This window comes from Arachis hypogaea, chromosome 7 (genome assembly GCF_003086295.3).
Source record: "Arachis hypogaea cultivar Tifrunner chromosome 7, arahy.Tifrunner.gnm2.J5K5, whole genome shotgun sequence".
Classification (NCBI taxonomy): domain Eukaryota; kingdom Viridiplantae; phylum Streptophyta; class Magnoliopsida; order Fabales; family Fabaceae; genus Arachis; species Arachis hypogaea.
In genome coordinates this window covers 52,000,422-52,007,923 of record NC_092042.1, presented here as the reverse complement: position 1 = coordinate 52,007,923, position 7,502 = coordinate 52,000,422, and the positions used below count along the sequence as shown (strand labels likewise).

Here is a 7,502-nt window from a genome sequence, read left to right as displayed (position 1 = left end):
CTCAATTAGTTTCTCTAATGCAACAGAATTGCAAGTTCCATGGACTTCCATTGGAAGATCCTCATCAGTTCTTAGCTGAGTTCTTGCAAATCTGTGACACTGTCAAGACTAATAGGGTTGACCCTAAGGTCTACAGACTTATGCTATTCCCTTTTGCTGTAAGAGATAGAGCTAGGACATGGTTGGACTCACAACCTAAAGAAAGCCTGAACTCTTGGGAAAAGCTAGTCAATGCCTTCTTGGCAAAGTTCTTTCCACCTCAAAAATTGAGTAAGCTTAGAGTGGAAGTCCAAACCTTCAGACAGAAGGAAGGAGAATCCCTCTATGAAGCTTGGGAAAGATACAAACAATTAATTAGAAAGTGTCCCTCTGATATGCTTTCTGAATGGAGCATCATAGGTATTTTCTATGATGGTCTGTCTGAACTGTCCAAGATGTCTTTGGATAGCTCTGCTGGAGGATCTCTTCATCTGAAGAAGACGCCTACAGAAGCTCAAGAGCTGATTAAAATGGTTGCAAATAACCAATTCATGTACACTTCTGAAAGGAATCCTGTAAACAATGGGACTAATCAGAAGAAAGGAGTTCTTGAGATTGACACTCTGAATGCCATATTGGCTCAGAACAAAATATTGACTCAGCAAGTCAATTTGATTTCTCAAAGTCTGTCTGGAATGCAAAATGCACCAGGTAGTACTAAGGAAGCTTCATCTGAAGAAGAAGCTTATGGTCCTGAGAACCCTTCAATGGAAGAGGTGAATTACATGGGAGAACCCTATGGAAACACCTATAATCCTTCATGGAGAAATCATCCAAATCTCTCATGGAAGGATCAACAGAGACCTCAACAAGGTTTCAACAATAGTAATGGTGGAAGAAACAGGTTTAGCAATGGCAAGCCTTTTCCATCATCTTCTCAGCAACAGACAGAGAGTTCTAAGCAGAACAACTCTGACTTAGCAACCATGGTCTCTGATAGTATTAAAACCACTCAAAGTTTCATGACTGAAACAAGGTCCTCCATTAGAAATTTGGAGGCACAAGTGGGTCAGCTGAGCAAGAAGATTACTGAACTCCCTCCTAGTACTCTTCCAAGCAATACAGAAGAAAATCCAAAGGGAGAGTGCAAGGCCATCAACATGGCCAAATTTGGAGAGAAGGGAGAGGCAGTGAACGCCACTGAGGAAGACCTCAATGGACGTCCACTGACCTCCAATGAGTTCCCCAATGAGGAACCATGGGAATCTGAGGCTCAAAATGAGACCATAGAGATTCTATTGGACTTACTTCTGCCATTCATGAGCTCTGATGAGTATTCTTCCTCTGAAGAGGATGAGTATGTCACTGAAGAGCAAGTTTCTAAATACCTTGGAGCAATCATGAAGCTAAATGACAAGTTATTTGGAAATGAGACTTGGGAGGATGAACCCCCTTTGCTCACCAAAGAACTGGATGACTTGTCTAGGCAGAAACTGCCTCAAAAGAGACAGGATCCTGGGAAGTTTTCAATACCTTGTACCATAGGAACCATGACCTTCAAGAAGGCCTTGTGTGACTTAGGGTCAAGTGTAAACCTCATGCCTCTCTTTGTAATGGAGAAGCTAGGGATCTTTGAGGTCTAAGCTGCAAAAATCTCACTAGAGATGGCAGACAATTCAAGAAAACAAGCTCATGGACTTGTAGAGGACGTTCTGGTAAAAGTTGAAGACCATTACATCCCTGCTAATTTCATAGTCCTAGAGACTGGGAAGTGCATGGATGAATCTATCATCCTTGGCAGACCCTTCCTAGCCACAACAAAGGCTGTGATTGATGTTGACAGAGGAGAATTGATCATTCAAGTGAATAAAGAATCCCTTGTGTTTGAGGCTCAAGGATATCCCTCTGTCATCATGGAGAGGAAGCATGAAGAGCTTCTCTCAAAACAGAGTCAAACATAGCCCCCACAGTCAAACTCTAAGTTTGGTGTTGGGAGGCCTCAACCAACTTCTAAGTTTGGTGTTGAACCCCCACATTCAAACTCTAAGTTTGGTGTTGGGAGGTTCCAACATTGCTCTGAGCATCTCTGAGGCTCCATGAGAGCCCACTGTCAAGCTACTGACATTAAAGAAGCGCTTGTTGGGAGGCAACCCAATGTTATATTTTATCTATTTTCCTTTGTTATTTTATGTTTTCTGTAGGTTGATGATCATGAGAAGTCACAAAATCAAATGAAAAAGCAAAAACAGAATGAAAAACAGAAAGAAAAACAGCACACCCTGGAGGAAGATCCTGCTGGCGTTTAAACGCCAGTAAGGCTAGCAGATGGGCGTTTAACGCCCAGTCTGGCACCATTCTGGGCGTTTAACGCCAGAAAGGGGCACCAGACTGGCGTTAAACGCCAGTAAAGGGCAAGAAGTTGGCGTTAAACGCCAGAAAGGGGCACCAGCCCGGTGTTTAATGCCAGAAAAAGCACAAAGAGCAATTTTGCTCGCCACTTGGTGCAGGAATGACTTTTCCTTGACACCTCAGGATCTGTGGACCCCACAGGATCCCCACCTACCCCACCACTCTCTCTCTTCTTCACCCATTCACCAATCACCTCAACACCTCTTCCCCAAAAACCCTTCCCCTATCAAATCCAATCTTTCTCTTCACCACTCACATCCATCCTTCATTACACCCCACCAACCTCACCATTCAAATTCAAAACAGTTTCCCTCCCAAACCCACCCTCCCATAGCCAAACCATAACCCTCCCCCACCCCTATTTAAACCCATCTTCACTCCTTCATTTTCACACAACATAAACACTACTTCTCCCCCCTTTGGACGAACCTCAAGGCCATCTCCATCTCCTCATTTCTTCTTCTTCTACTCTCTTCTTTCTTCTTTTGCTCGAGGACGAGCAAACCTTTTAAGTTTGGTGTGGTAAAAGCATTGCTTTTTGTTTTTCCATAACCATTTATGGCATCCAAGGCCGGAGAAACCTCTAGAAAGAGGAAAGGGAAGGCAAAAGCTTTCACCTCCGAGTCATGGGAGATGGAGAGATTCATCTCAAGGGTGCATCAAGACCACTTCTATGAAGTTGTGGCCTTGAAGAAGGTGATCCCCGAGGTCCCTTTTTCACTCAAAAAGAGTGAATATCCGGAGATCCGACATGAGATCCGAAGAAGAGGTTGGGAAGTTCTTACCAACCCCATTCAACAAGTCAGAATCTTAATGGTTCAAGAGTTCTATGCCAATGCATGGATCACCAAGAACCATGATCAAAGTGTGAACCCGGACCCAAAGAATTGGCTTACTATGGTTCGGGGGAAATACTTGGATTTTAGTCCGGAAAATGTAAGGTTGGCATTCAACTTGCCCATGATGCAAGGAGATGAACATCCTTACACTAGAAGGGTCAACTTTGATCAAAGGTTGGACCAAGTCCTCATAGACATTTGTGAAGAGGGCGCCCAATGGAAGAGAGATTCAAGAGGGAAGCCGGTTCAACTGAGAAGGCATGACCTCAAGCCTGTGGCTAGGGGATGGTTGGAGTTTATCCAACGCTCAATCATTCCCACTAGCAACCGGTCCGAAGTTACTATATACCGAGCCATCATGATTCATAGCATCATGATTGGAGAAGAAATAGAAGTTCATGAGGTGATATCCCAAGAACTTTATAAGGTGGCGGACAAGTCCTCTACCTTGGCAAGGTTAGCCTTTCCTCATCTCATTTGTCACCTCTGTTATTCAGTTGGAGTTGACATAGAGGGAGACATCCCCATTGATGAGGACAACCCCATCACTAAGAAGAGGATGGAGCAAACAAGAGACCCCTCTCATCATCAAATTCCTGAGATACCTCAAGGGATGCACTTTCCTCCACAAAACTATTGGGAGCAACTAAACACCTCCCTAAGAGAATTGAGTTCCAACATGGGACAACTAAGGGTGGAGCACCAAGAACATTCCATTCTCCTCCATGAAATTAGAGAAGATCAAAGAATCATGAGAGAGGAGCAACAAAGACAAGGAAGAGACATTGAGGAGCTCAAGCACTCCATAGGATCTTCAAGAAGAAGAACAAGCCGCCATCACTAAGGTGGACCCGTTCTTTAATTTCCTTGTTCTTTATTTTTCTGTTTTTCGAAAATTATGCTTATGTTTATCTATGTTTGTGTCTTGTGATCATTAGTGTCTTAGTGTCTATGCCTTAAAGTTATGAATGTCCTATGAATCCATCACCTTTCTTAAATGAAAAATGTTCTTAATTGAAAAGGAAAAGAATTGCATGAATTTTGAATTTTATAACAGTTTAATTATTTTGATGTGGTGGCAATACTTTTGTTTGCTGAATGTATGCTTAAACAGTGCATATGTCTTTTGAATTTGTGGTTCATGAATGTTGGCTCTTGAAAGAATGATGAAAAAGGAGAAATGTTACTGAGGATCTGAAAAATCATAAAAATGATTCTTGAAGCAAGAAAAAGCAGTGAATACAAAAAAAATTTCGAAAAAAAAGAGAAGGAGAAAAACGAAAAAAAGGGAGAAAAAGAAAAAGAAAGAAAAAAAAAAGAAATAAAGTTGTGATCCAAGGCAAAAAGAGTGTGCTTAAGAACCCTGGACACCTCTAATTGGGGACTCTAGCAAAGCTGAGTCACAATCTGAAAAGGTTCACCCAATTATGTGTCTGTGGCATGTATGTATCCGGTGGTAATACTGGAAGACAGAGTGCTTTGGGCCATGGCCAAGACTCAATAAGTAGCTGTGTTCAAGAATCATCATACTTAACTAGGAGAATCAATGACACTATCTGGATTCTGAGTTCCTAAAGAAGCCAATCATTCTGAATTTCAAAGGATAGAGTGAGATGCCAAAACTGTTCAGAGGCAAAAAGCTAAAAGCCCCGCTCATCTAATTAATACTGATCTTCATAGATGTTTTTGGAATTCATTGCATATTCTCTTCTTTTTATCTTATTTGATTTTCAGTTGCTTGAGGACAAGCAACAATTTAAGTTTGGTGTTGTGATGAGCGGATAATTTGTACGCTTTTTGGCATTGTTTTTAGTATATTTTTAGTATGATCTAGTTAGTTTTTAGTATATTTTTATTAGTTTTTAGTTAAAATTTAATTTTCTGGACTTTACTATGAGTTTGTGTGTTTTTCTGTGATTTCAGGTATTTTCTGGCTGAAATTGAGGGACCTGAGCAAAAATCTGATTCAGAGACTAAAAAGGACTGCAGATGCTGTTGGATTCTGACCTCCCTGCACTCGAAGTGGATTTTCTGGAGCTACAGAGGCCCAATTGGCGCGCTCTCAACGGCGTTGGAAAGTAGACATCCTGGGCTTTCCAGCAATATATGATAGTCCATACTTTGCCCAAGATTTGATGGCCCAAACCGGCGTTCAAAGTCACCCTCAGAATTCCCAGCGTTAAACGCCGGAACTGGCACAAAGATGGGAGTTAAACGCCCAAACTGGCATAAAAGCTGGCGTTTAACTCCAAGAAGAGTCTCTACACGAAAATGCTTCAATGCTCAGCCCAAGCACACACCAAGTGGGCCCGGAAGTGGATTTTTATGTCATTTACTCATCTCTGTAAACCCTAGGCTACTAGTTCTCTATAAGTAGGACCTTTTACTATTGTATTTTCATCTTTAGATCTTTGAATCTTTGGATCATTTTAGATCTTTTGATCACGTTTTGGGGAGGCTGGCCTCACGGCCATGCCTAGACCTTGTTCTTATGTATTTTCAACGGTGGAGTTTCTACACACCATAGATTAAGGTGTGGAGCTCTGCTGTACCTCGAGTATTAATGCAATTACTATTGTTCTTCTATTCAATTCCGCTTGTTCTTGTTCTAAGATATCACTTGTTCTTCAACTTGATGAATGTGATGATCCGTGACACTCATCATCATTCTCACCTATGAACGTGTGCCTGACAACCACCTCCGTTCTACCTTAGATTGGGTGGATATCTCTTGGATTCTTTAACCGGAATCTTCGTGGTATAAGCTAGAACTGATGGCGGCATTCAAGAGAATCCGGAAGATCTAAACCTTGTCTGTGGTATTCTGAGTAGGATTCAATGATTGAATGACTGTGACGAGCTTCAAACTCCTGAGGGCGGGGCGTTAGTGACAGACGCAAAAGAATCACTGGATTCTATTCCGGCCTGATTGAGAACCGACAGATGGATAGCCGTGCCGTGATAGGGTGCGTTGAACATTTCCACTGAGAGGATGGGAGGTAGCCACTGACAACGGTGAAACCCTTGCATACAGCTTGCCATGGAAAGGAGTAAGAAGGATTGGATGAAGACAATAGGAAAGCAAAGAGACGGAAGGAACACAGCATCTCCATAGGCTTATCTGAAATTCCCACCAATGAATTACATAAGTATCTCTATTTTTATCTTTATGTTTTATTCGTATATCACCCATATCCATTTGAGTTTGCCTGACTAAGATTTACAAGGTGACCATTGCTTGCTTCATACCAACAATCTCTGTGGGATCGACCCTTACTCGCGTAAGGTTTATTACTTGGACGACCCAGTACACTTGCTGGTTAGTTGTGCGAAGTTGTGTTTATGCCATGGTATTGAACATCAAGTTTTGGGTTCATCACTGGGGATTATTTCAGTTGTGAAAAGTATTGATCACAATTTCGTGCACCAGCAGGGAACTCGAATTTAAGGGAGAGTTCGATTTGGGTTCCTTGGTCGCTTTCAATTATCACACCTGCGCCGCTTCCCGTCTTATTTGAGGAACTGTCTACGTAGAGATTCCATTCTGTGGGATTTCTGATGTGTCTGTAAACTCTGCAATGAAGTCGGCCAGGTGTTGTGATTTGATGGCTGTCCAAGCTTCGTAGTGGAGATCGAATTCGGACAACTCGACTGCCCATTACAGGATTCTGCCCGCCAGGTCTGTTTTCTGTAAAATCCCTTTTATGGGCTAGTTGGTCCAAACCCTAATGGTGTGGGCTTAGAAGTATGAACGGAGTCATCGGGATGTTAGTATGAGAGTGTAGGCAAACTTTTCTATTTTTTGGTAGTTCATCTCGGCTCCTTGTAATGCTTTACTAATGAAGTATGCGAGTTGTTGCCCACTGTCATCTTCTCGGACTAATTCTGAAGCCATTGCCCGACTTCTTACCGCGAGGTACAATACGAGTGGTTCTCCTTCCCGTGGCCGAGTTAGGATAGGTGGCTGTCCCGGGAAATTTTTGAAATCTTGGAAGGCTTGCTCGCACTCCGTTGTCCATTCGAACCTTTTTCCTTTCCTTAGGGTGGCGTAGAAGGGAAGAGATCTTATTGCTGATCCGGCGAGGAATCTGGACAAGGCTGCCAATCTCCCGTTGAGTTGTTGTACCTCTTTGACACAAGTCGGACTCTTCATGTCGAGTATGGCCCGACATTTATCTGGGTTTGCTTCGATTCCTCTCTATGTGAGCATGAAACCTAAGAATTTGCCGGCCTCTACTGCGAAGGTGCATTTTGTAGGGTTGAGTCGCATACCAT

The 7,502-nt window shown here is 42.6% G+C and overlaps 1 non-coding gene across 1 annotated transcript; it reads right to left on the bottom strand.

The window, feature by feature from the left end:
- Positions 1–272: 272 nt before the first annotated feature.
- Positions 273–380, bottom strand: LOC112704209 (small nucleolar RNA R71). The gene has a single exon (XR_003154845.1). It is a non-coding gene; the product is annotated as a small nucleolar RNA R71 (small nucleolar RNA).
- Positions 381–7,502: the final 7,122 nt, after the last annotated feature.